Genomic DNA, 12,987 nt, shown 5'->3' with positions numbered 1-12,987 from the left:
TCTAAGTATGTGATTATATTTAATTTTTTAATCTATTTGTGCCTCAGCTTTCTCATCTGTAAAATTGGAATGATAATATGTTTCACAAAGGGTTGCTATAAGAATTAAATGAGTAATATTTGAAAACTATGTAGAATGATGTCTGGAACAAAGTAAGAGCTGTATAAATATTTGCTAAATAAATAAATAAAAATGTGCTATTACACATTGACACCACCTGACTATGATTGAGTTATAGAAGCATCTCCTTCTTTATCTCCACAATAGGACATGAACAAAATGTTTGCTTATTTTATTGTACTTTGCCCATTTTGCTTTATACTTAAAAATATAGAGGGGGGGCTGCCTGGGTAGCTCAGTTGGTTAAGCTTCTGCCTTTGGCTCAGGTCCTGATCTCTGGGTCCTGGGATCAGCCATGCATCGGGCTCCACACTCAGCAGGGAGTCTGCTTCTCCCTCTCCCTCTGCTCCACCCCCTGCTCGTGCATGCATACTTTCTCTCTCTCTCTTAAATAAAATCTTTTTTAAAAAATTAAAAAATAAAAATAAATAAAACCTTCACCAATAACCTTAATTGGAAGTGTTTTCTTTGTCCCCTGTTTGCTGATGTATTTGATTCAACTCTTAGGGCACTAACCACTTTGCCTTCTCTTATAATTATTTATTTGCATACCTTTTCACTTATAGTAGATTTTAAGCTCCTTGAGAAGAGAGACTATTTCTTCCATTGCCTCAGGATATTGTTCAGTAAGACTCATACATAAGTGAATCAATGACTCTCTAGAGGCAGACGAGTAATTTCCTTCGATTTCCTTCCATCTGAGAGAACATTGCTGATGTCAACCTTAAAAATAAAATAGCCAGTTATTTTACTAGCAAAATGAGTTTATTTGGGAATAGCAGAGAAATTGCAATTTGGGACATGCAAGCTATGGTGAACCATAGGCAAGTCCAAATAGACAAAGGGAAGGTCAGTGTTTTTAGGTTTTAGGAGGAAATTGGGGAGGGTTGTTTTGAACAAAAAGCCATTAGAGAAGAATAAGAGTTTGAGGTGTGGCAATTTCTTATTGGCTGTGAGTGGTAGTTAATGAGTTGTTGCTGGAACAGAGAGGGATCTTCCTACTTTTTCCTAGAAGCAGGAGATGAAATTTCTATGTGAAAAAAATGTCCTCTCTTGTCAAGATAATTCTTATCTTTCTTCTTGCTGGTTATGCAGGCTACAGCAATGGTACCTGCATGAGAGCTCCCCTTCAGCACCTCTCAAATCCATTTTAAATGAGGTTTCTTTCATTTTCATACTGATGATTGTAACACCATTACACCATCTGTCACACTGAGATGGCAGTTAACACTGGAAATTTTTACCTTCTGATATGATCATTTGGTGCCCTCTATGTATGTGGTAGGTAAAACAATGTTCCTACAAAGTTGTCTGTGTCCTAATCCCCAGAATCTATGTATATGTTACCTGACCAGGGAAAGAGAACTCTGCAGATGTGACTAAATTAAGAATTTTGAGATGGAGAGATTATTCTGGATTTTCCAGGTGTGTCCAGTGTAATCACAAGGGTCCTTATAAGAGGGAGACAGTGGAAGCAGAGGCCACTGTGGCGCCATTATTGGGGATAGGGGACATGAACCAAGAGATGTGGATAGCTTTTAGAGCTTGGAACAGGAAAGGAATGGATTCTCCCCTAGAGCCTCCAAGAGGAGCATAGCTCTGCTGACAGGTTGCTTTCACGACCTCTGACCTCCAGAACTGTTGGTCAAATTTTGTTATTTTAAGTTTGTGTTATTTTAAATCACTACATTTGTGATTACAGCAGCCACAGGAAACTAATAAAATCTACTTCCAGGAATGAAAGATAAGGAGAAATAAAGATAGTAATATGGGGAAGAAAGAAGAAATGAAGGAAGGAAGGAGAAGGAATGCTTTATTACAGATAACATCTCTGTGGCTGGTAGGGCCAAAAACTAGAAAGAATTAAGCAAATTATCATTTGCAGAAACTAAGTCGAGTTATTGGGAACAAAATTTCAAAGAAATATGTTAATTATCTTATTAGAAGTTGGTGGACGTTTATGTGAAAATTACTTTATGTCATGAACAAGTTATGGTAAGAAAAAAGACATTATAGGGCGCCTGGGTGGCTCAGTCGTTAAGCGTCTGCCTTCGGCTCGGGTCATGATCCCAGGGTCCCGGGATCGAGTCCCGCATCGGGCTCCCTGCTCAGCGGGAGGCCTGCTTCTCCCTCTCCCACTCCCCCTGCTTGTGTTCCTGCTCTCGCTATCTCTCTCTCTGTCAAATAAATAAAATCTTTAAAAAAAAAAAAAAAGAAAGAAAAAAGACATTATATAAATACCTCAATTCTTTTAAAAAATGATGGTATCACAAACCAAGTGCAGGGTTTCTTTTTATAAACCCAGTCTTGGAAATGGTGATTAAGATTTTTAAAGCTTATTTTCTTATAGGTGATAATATTTAATTGTTTCCACTCATTCTTCCCTTCCCTTGCCCTTCATCTCCTCTCCCTGATTGTACTTCCAACCCAAAGCAGTTGTGTTTAAGGCAGTGGTGAAGGAGCAAACAGAAGGGCAATGGAGAGGATGATACTGTCAGTCTCACTTTAAAAAAGAGACTACAGAAGTGCTGAACAGAAGCTTTAATAACATCCCTGGCGGTACCACCCCTGTTCCCCATGTATTTTGAATCAGATTTAATTTGAATTAAATAGAAATAAAAACTCTTTACCATTGTACCCTAACGACTGTAATTTTCTCTCAAGCTGTTACTTACAGATGCAGTATGCTGCACCTTGGGAAGAACATTCTTATATTTTTTTTACTAAGTCTGAGCCTAATGTATTTATTTTAAAAACTAACTTATTTTTGAAGGATAAACTTAAATATTGCAAATTATTATGACATATAGACCCTTCTGGATTTTTCACAAAAAGATAAATTTCCAACTTAGATGTCATTTTTTTTACAATATTTCTAGCCAGCCCAATGATACCACCCAGTTTGTCTTTTTTTAGGGCTATAATACTCCTGTCGGGAGCTCTGTGTGGAGCACTTAACTCACCACATAGCTGTAACCCCAATTTGCTAGAGCCAAAATGTCTCCAATATGACTTCAAGTAGCTCAAGTCTCTGGTGCCAGATGGCATGCAGATTGGTCTCTTTCACTGATACAGATGTCAGTGTGCCTGGAGTTTGTTAGAGTGTCTACATCTACTCCTGCTGGGAATATAATTTGGTAGAAAAACTCTTTGGCCTACCTGCCAATGATATATAGAATATAGATAGACTCATTTCCAGATGACAGCTTTATAAAGTATGCACCCTTCTATTAGTCAGAATAACAAAGAACCAAAACTCAAGACAGGATAATCATATATTTTGAAGCTGGATGAAACGGAAAATTTACTAAAAAAAGTAGAATGATTACTAAACAGAAATTTCACTGAAGGAGAGATCTAGTTTGTCATCTCCTTTCTCCCTCATTGTAAAAGCTCCCAAGGAGAAAAACAAACTGTTCACAACAAATGGAGTAGGGGAACCTGTTTGCATCCTTGTATCTTCTCTTTGATATCCAAAAAGCTGAAATGAATGTAAGGAATATCAATAGTAATAAAAGTTACCTGAACTAGATAATAGTTATTAGAATGAATAACTGAATCTGAACCCTTTATTCTATAAATTGTTTATATTCTATCCTATAAGTTGTTTTTTTTTTAAATATCTGACAATTATATCCAGTTTAAGGATAATTCTACCTCATGGAATGGTGAAGTAGGATTATTTTTCTGTTTCTATGTACTTTTAAATCTTCCCATGACCTTATTATTCAGTTGATCATATTTTTAAAAATTGGAAGACAATTTTAGCTTAAGACGAGTGTATTTAGAAAGATAAATCTGCTTTAAAATTATTTATTCCACCATTCAAATAAAAGATTAAAATTGTGATTTAAAGTTGCTATGTGAATATCCACTTTGTTGGAAAAGTGTGTAAAATTGGAGAGTATTTTATATACTCAATCATTATTTTAGGAATGAGATGTAAGCCTACGTTGATGCCTAATGTATATATTCTATGTTTTTTTAATTGCTGTAGATGTGCTGGACTTCAGTCTTTAACATGGACAAATAAGACCATATAGTGTTTTGCTTTTGCCAGAGTTTTATCAAATTAGTGATATATCACCAAAATATTTTTAGAAATCATCCTATAGAGAACCCAACAACTATGTCCTATACCTAAGCCAACAGACTAGTTTGTAGACCTCTCTGTAGAATTGCTGTGCTAGTTTGAATTTAAGGTTAAATATTTAGTGTTTAGGAAAGAAGAAAAAATGACTGTTGCATGTAAACACTAAATAAAATGTCAAAGTTGAATTAATTCAATAACAGGAATTAATTCAATAAAATTTAAAAATTTGTAAGCGAACTGTTCTTTTATTGAAGAATAAAGTACTATACTGCATCAATGACACAAATGATCTACAATAAATAAAGTACAACTTTTTAAAACAACAAAACTGATGTAACATAGTATGTCACAGTTAAGCAAGGAGTTAAAAGGTTAAAATATTTGCCCAAGGTCATTCTATTGATGAATGAAATGGAAAAACTAAGATCTGAGACTAGTTCCATGTGACTCAAGGCAAATTATTTGATCTCATAGTAAGGTTGTAGGAACTCTTACAGCCCTGATTTACTATTCTGTAAATTATAGAGAATATCTACCCGGAGGAGTTGATAGACACAAGTATAGTGTTTGACTCATGGCAGATATTCAATGATATTTAGCTATGATGATGTCGTTGTTGGTGGTGATTAGTATCATAGATACCTAATAACAAATCTATAACATATATCTTGTCCATTTGACTTCAATATACCATTCTTCCCATTTTGAAATGTCATGTTTTTAATGGGCTTATGAAATACTCACTGATTTTTTTCTTTTTCAGCTGTTACACTGTTTTTTGCTTCCTCTGCTTCATTACCACACATATTTTGCTGACTTGTGGACTGCCTTGCATTTACTATTTTAGGGCAATAGAAAAAAGTTAAAGTGTAAATCCTGCTTTCCAGAAATAACTGTTTGAAATGGATTTTTCCCACAAGGTCTGCATTATTGGTTGAAATTTCTTCCCAACCTGCATTACAGTCTATAAATTCATATTTGTTTAAATGACAGTATAGATGTGCGGGATTTGAAACTAGTTCCATGTGACTCAAGGCAAATTATTTGATCTCTATGAGATCAAATAGATGAATGTCCAGGTACTGCCTTTCTCATTAGGACTTGAACAACTCTGGCTGCAGATACTTGTAAATTTATATTGTACCTTTACTTTCTAAGTTTTCTTACTTTTATTTCTCATTTTAGTGTCCTGTATTTCAGCACAGTACAGTTTTAATGCATGGTCTCTTTATTGCTCCCTGGCGAAAATTGACTTTTGCTAAGTCCATCCTTCAGTTCTCATCAAGTAATCTTATAACTGTGACTTATACTCATGAGTTTATGAATACAAAAGAGGAAGGTTGTTACTAATTTAAAGCAAACAAATTGATCTTGTTATCAGTAATTGTGTAATAGAGACTTATTGTTCTCCAGTTTGCCTGCCATCTTGTGAAGAGCCACCATTAATATAAAACAAGTTCAGGGCACGATGCTTGCTTTCAAGAAGTTGGAGTAACTAGTTCAATTCTTTCACCTTATCAGAGTTATGGTGTGTCTTCAGTACTGCCATCACCATTAACAAAAATCCTAGAATATATTTTTTTAAAAAACCAGTGTGGAAAGTGCAGTTTAAAAACAAAAACAGGATTTAATTTTTTTAAAACAACTGGTCAATAGGTTGTGCTTATTATGTAAACAGAACTGAAACCATGTATCAGAGAGTTCATTTGTCATTTGATTATAAGACAGTGGTTTGTAATGAATGCTATTGTATGCAGGAGTCCCAGCCCCCCTTCTCCCACCCATCTTCTGCTATCTCAAGAAAACCCACACTTTCACGTTCTGTCAAAAAACTGGTAAGAGAGTCTCCATTGTTTTTGTACTATCAATTTATAATTAATATAGAAGAATATCCTTATTTCTTACTCTGTGTCCCTCTCCATCTTCTGTATAATCTCTGTTGTATTCAAATTTGGTAGCAGTCATGTTTTCCTGTGCCTCTTAAAATCATGTAATTGTGGCTCAGATCCTCTACAGCTCATAGTAAAGTCCCGCACATCTATACTGTCATTTAAACAAATATGAATTTATAGACTGTAATGCAGGTTGGGAAGAAATTTCAACCAATAATGCAGACCTTGTGGGAAAAATCCATTTCAAACAGTTATTTCTGGAAAGCAGGATTTACACTTTAACTTTTTTCTATTGCCCTAAAATAGTAAATGCAAAACATTTGAAAGTAGTGATATTTGTAATTTGACTGTTTCATTGCTGTTTTTAGTTTTGAGGAAAACACTGTAAATAAGGGGGCCTTTGTGAAGTACAGTGACAGTCACAGTCCTTCACTGCATGTCATTTTTATCTTGGCATTTTGTTCTAGATTTCCTCTCAGTGACATGATACTACATAAACAGGAATTTAACAAAATCTGAAAATCATATGCTTATGGAAGGAGAGGAATGGCAGTAATAGTGAAAGATTAAGGAGAAACATAATCTAATAAATTGAGTAAAATCTTGTGATGAATGTGACATGTCATAAACTAAGAAATAAAATTTACTTAACTTCAGTAAACTTCATGTACTTAACTGCACCTGAAATTCAAATAAATAAGTAAATACGTACCTTGACGTGGGTGAAGATAACACTGAAACAAAAACAGGCAGGACTGACAATACCAATGTATAAGACATCATGGCATCATCATGGCACAGGCATCTGATATTCCAACCCTCCTGCTAAAAATAGATCTAATCAAAATGTGGGCATTTTTGCTTACTCAATGTGTTTATTTTATTAGTGGTTTATATAATTTTTTAAAAATATGTTACTCAATTTAAAATTGGGTTTCAACTACCAAAAACTTTCAATAAGAGGTTTTAAACACTTGATGCTATTTAAAATATTAAGGTTCAAAAGTTAAAAACATAACATGTATCTTTTTTAAAAACATATTTTTGGTAATTTAATAGAGATCCATAAATCAGCACGTCTAATTTTACATATTATATTTTTAGTTCTAAATTGATTTTGAAATTCCAAGATTGATAAATTCTGGAATAGATTATCCATCAAACAATGAACATGGTTTTTGAGAATGACCAGAGTAAAAGAAAAACACCATTATTAACAGTAATAAATGCAGTGGAAACAAAAAAAAGGAAGGAAAGAAGGAGGGGGAAGAGAGGAAAACAGGACAAAAGGAGGGAAGAAAGAAAGGAAGGAGAGAAAAAAGTCATACAAACATAACCAAAAACTTTACTCCTATGGTAAGGCAAAATAGGAAACTTTACTTTTAAATCCTGAAAAAGATGACACATCTGGATTATAATTGTAAGAACATCTACAGCTGAATCATATAGCAATTGACCTGCATTTGAGGAAACCTAGATATCTAAAGGCCAAAATGTATATTCCATGTTTCTATCTAATTGGACTAAATATATTTGAAGTATTAACAAGCAATAATAATTATCCTGTTGCATGTCTACCATGGGCTTACCACGACTTTAAATGTTTACATACTTTATGTATGAGGATGGAATTATCACTACCATTATTTTTACAAAAAGGAAAGCACTGCAAGGATGTGAGGGTGATCTGGCTGCAACATCTGTCACCCCATTGATCGCCAGGGTTGATTCGGCTGAGCTGGCTGGCTAGGCGGGTGTCCCCTTCCTCCCTCACTGCTCCATGTGCGTCCCTCCCGAAGCTGCGTGCTCGGTCGAAGAGGACGACCTTCCCCAATAGAGGAGGACCATTCTTCAGTCAAGGGTATACGAGTAGCTGCGCTCCCCTGCTAGAACCTCCAAACAAGCTCTCAAGGAAAGCACTGCAAAATTGTATAAATTCCCAAAGTTCTCACTGATAGAAATTTTTGAGGACTGTTAGAGGCTGGTTTCAAATTGGGTCATCTAATGCCAGACCTTGCACTCTTTACTGTTGTAATACTGTTGTGGAAATTATATTCCTTTTAGCTTCACAGAACTCCTTTGGCAGCTTTAACTAGAATATATCATTACAACAGGCATACAAACGTGAAAATGTTACATCTCTACTCCCCAGTGACCTGACAACTTAAAATTTGGTATAATTCAAGTGTAATTACTTGGATTTTTTTCCTAAATGATACTTATTTTAAAACTTAATGTGTTGAAAACAACATGACAGACCAAAGTTCTCCAAATACACTTGAATATAATGTGTGGAAGATATTTAACCCTCCTCAAATCATGATAGCTTTTATGTGTGACTATTATCTATTTGTTTCTAATAGAGTATCCAGAACAGGAGATAATCAAAACATAATAATTGCTGAATGATTGGATTTGAGAATTTCCATCGGCGGAAGTTGAATTCTAGGTTCATACACAGTTTTAGCTACCCTCAAAATACACTAATAATACATGAATCTAAGAGAATATTTTCTCATGATTCTTTCATTCTGTATTTTGTCTCTAACAACAGAGACAAGGTACACATTATGGAAGAGGTTGGCAGTGACCCTAAGGGTCATCAGAAGAGACTAGATATGTAACTACAAAACTTACATGTTCCTTCAAATATAGGATGTAAATCCCTTCATCCTAATTTGGGTCTTCCATTTCCTTTTCATATATTAATTTCTCTTCTCTGAGACTTCAGGATTCCTTATAGTCAAAATTCCAGGCTTGTTTGGTTTCTGTTTATTTTATCTTCTTTGAGGGAAATAGCAAGAAGACAAACAGTCAGTTTGTGAATATTTGAGCAAACTGAATTTCACTCTTTGAAACAGGACCAGAGGGTCATATTTGTTATAATGGTGAGAAAAAAAAAGTTGATTAGTTGATAATTTAGAAGTATTAAATACCATTGCTTTGTGAAATAATCTCATCTAAAAATTTGTGGAAGGGTTGCAAACAAATGGTAATGTGGGAGTACCCAGTTTCCCTGTCCCCCAACAAAGATCAACTGTCCACAGACAGAATCAATTCTGGGAGACCTTTGGAGTCTGCTTAGGAAATTTTAGCGATGCAATGGGAAAAAACTGAAATAATCACACAAAAGAGAAGGAAGACAGCTTCATTTTGCCTGCAGCATCCTATCCCTCAAGCCAGGACTACTGGGTGCCAAGAAGGAACTTCCCAGATGGAAAGAGTTCCTTTTTGCCAGGAAGGAAAAGCAGGGTGAGCAAGCACCTTCTCCAGCCTCTTGGGGCACTGCATGAAGATCTTGCTTTTGTTTCACCCTACCCAGACCAGCAAAGCTAAGATGTATAGAGCTAGGAACAAGGAAGAAAATCAGACGCTGTTATTAGCAGACACACAGCGGGAGCCATTACAGTTCACAGAGACCTGGATTAAAGCCTTAAAACATAAGAACTAAAACCATAAAACTCCTAGAAAAAAAATAGAAAAAACTCCTTGACAATTTCCCAAATATGACACCAAAAGCACAAGCAACAAATGCAAAAATAAACAAGTGGGACTACATGAAACTAAAAACCTCTGCACAGCAAAAGAAACCAACAAAATGAAAAGACAATGTATGGAATTGGAGAAAATATTTGTGTATCATATATCTGATAAAGGGTCAATATCCAAAATATATAAAGAACGCATATAGCTCCATAGCAAAACAAAACAAAACAAACAAGCAACAACAAAAAAAATTTTTTTAAATGGGGAGAGGAACTGAATAGACATTTTCCCAAACAGCTGCATGAAAAATGCTTGACATCACCAATCAGGGAAGTGCAAATCAAAACCACAAGGAGATATTACTTCACACGTATTAGAGTGGCTATCATCAAAAAGACAAGAAATAACAAGTGTTGTCAAGGGTGTGGAGAAACGGGAATGCCTATGTACTGTTGATGGGAATGTAAATTGGTGGACCTGCTATGGAAAACAGTATGGAGGTTCCTAAAAAAAAAAAAAAATTAAAACTAGAACTACCATATGATCCAACAATCCCACTTCTGGGTATATATCCAAAGGAAATGAAAACAAGATATTGAAGAGGTATCTGTGCCCCTGTGTTCATTGCAGTATCATTCACAATAGCCAAGATATAGAAACAACCTAAGTGCCCATCAGTGATGAATGGATAAAGAAGATATACATATATAATATAGAATATTGTTTGGTTTTGAGAAATCCTGTATTTTGCAGCAACTTGGATGAAACTTGAGGCATTATAAGTGAGGTAAGTCAGATGGAGAAAGATAAGTATTGTATGATTTCATTTCTATGTGGAATCTAAAAAGCTGAACTTAGAGAAACAAAGTAGAAAAGTGGTTATCAGGGGCTGAGTGAGGGGGAAAGGGGGAGATATTGGTCAAAGGGTACGAACCTTCCAGTTATAAGATTAACAAGTTCTGAGATTCTAATGTGCAGTATGGTGATTATAGCTAATAATACTGTACTATATACTTGAAAGTTGCTAAGAGAGTAGATCTTAATTGTTCTCACCACCCACACACAGAGAAGGTAACTATGTAAAGGGTTAGGAGTGTTAGTTAATGCTTTGGTGGCAGTCATTTTGCAATATATAAATGTATCAAATGAATACATTGTACACCTTAACTACAGAATGTTGTATATCAATTATATCACAACAAAGCTGGAAAAATAATGGATACAGATAAATAAATGTTAATGGAAGACTTTAGGGAGTATTTTGCAATCATCAATCAATTTGTTATGCCATCATACTATTTTCTTGAAAATAGGAGAATGACTCAGCAATGTATTGCCTTTTTAAGGGTATAACTAAAAATATAATACTACCTTGTTGCTTTATCTTGTGGTCCAGTTCATTATTAGAAAAATAATAACTACAATGCACAGTCAAATCTGTGTTTAAACATGAAACATTCTCTCACGTGATGCTGTCAATTGAATATAGACTAATCAACTTTCTTCAAGTGTGAGAGGTCTCTGTTGGAACATATTCTACTTTTGTCACCGTGTTTAAGTTAGATGTCTCAATGATGTAGGCAGATGTTTTCACTGAAATGTCATCAAGATGGCTGCTAAAAATCTTACATTTCTTCTTTATGCTAAATTCAACTCTAGAGAAAATTATAATTTCCTGCCTACTTACAGGCAATAAGACTTAGAAACTAACTTGGGTCAATAAGCATCCAAAATAGAGCTACAATTTAAGGGAACATTTTAAGGGAGTGTCATCTCAGCTTCTAAGGAAAAAGTTATGAGTGAAAACATATAAATACTTGAGAGTTGTTATTAGTCTGGAATGGAAGGTCCTGTGTCAGAGGCACCTTTACCTTCCACCCATAACTTGCTGCCAGAACTGGAAACTAGTTTTCCCAGATTCCTTTTCAGTGTATGGTGTTGGGTTAGGGTTTGTCAATACGGAGAGTTTAAGTGAAATTTAGAAGCCGTTGCTACAGGGAGCCAAGACACTACAGCCAAGGCACCCTCCAGAAATGGCCCTCCTTGTGATAGTGGCACACAAATGTAGCAGCTTCTTAGCCTTCTCCACAAGCTCCACCTTCTTTACCTGCTCCAGTTTAAAGACCAGTCTAGACCTTTCTCCAATATGTCCTCCTACATTTGTTTAAGCTCACATTCCTCTATTAAACTCTTCCCCCTAAAATTGTAGTGGCTCTATTTCCTTGAGTATATCAAAATTAATAAAATTTTTTATACCAATAGTACTTCTGTGAGGATCAACTTAAGGTTGGGAATCTGGAATGGATTCTCTGATCAATGAGATTTAAAGGTATTAATGATCCCATTGCCAGTGGTAATTAGCACACAAGGAAGGTCAGTATTTTAAAAAACACTTGAGATATCAGAAGGTCTTTGGAGTCCAAGGCTTAAGGAGGCAGGAATGCTGGAGTTGATTTTGTATGTCTCCTGTTTTCTTACCCTCAAACTAGATCACCTAAGAGGATCCAGAGAACAATCCCTTCAGCACAGCGTTGAGAGATATATTATGAGTACTATCCCACCCAGGACTGCCATAACAAATTACCACAAATGCGGTGGTTTAAAACAACAGAAATTTATTCCTTCACAGTTCTGGGGCTAGAAATCTAAAATCAAACTGTTGACAGGGCCATGTTCCCTCTGAAAGCACTAGGGAAGAATCCTTCCTTGTCTCTTCTAGTTTCTGATAATTACCTGGTAGCCCCTCAAGGTACCTGGTAGCCCATGTGCTTCCTCCAGGACTTGTGAGTAATAAACTTCTCTATTTCAATTTCTTTTGTAGTCTGTTATTAACCTATGACTTAACCATCCAGCACCTTGTGCTCCACTTAACCAGTGTTAATTTAGCAATCATAACAACTTGTTAGGAAGATTTTCATACCAGTAAATGTTTTCCCCTTTCTTATCTCCTTTTATCATGCAGCATAGAGTATGCAATAAATATCTGGTGACATGAATTATAGAACTTTTATATTGTGAAAATAACTTGCTACATTCTATAAAAAGTTTATCATATCTTCAATACATTATTAAAGGGATTTTTTAAAAAAATCTTTTCATATTTTACTGCACCAATATATGATATACCATGGACAAATCATGTCCACTAAAACAGGCACTAGTAAAGTATAATATAAGGTGTCAAATTTAGTCATCTGCCTATTTTTTTTATAAACAAAGTTTGTTGGAGCACAACCACACCCATTCTTTTATATTTCGCTTATGGCTGCTTTCACATTATAATGGCAAATTTGGATAGCTGCAACAAAGAATGGCCCACAAATCTGAAAACATTTAATTATTTGGCTCTTTACAGAAAAAAATGCCCTACTCCTGCATTAAAATATAATTGGGTAT

Source organism: Halichoerus grypus, chromosome 12, assembly GCF_964656455.1.
Source record: "Halichoerus grypus chromosome 12, mHalGry1.hap1.1, whole genome shotgun sequence".
Lineage (NCBI taxonomy): Eukaryota > Metazoa > Chordata > Mammalia > Carnivora > Phocidae > Halichoerus > Halichoerus grypus.
This window is presented reverse-complemented; position numbering follows the sequence as displayed.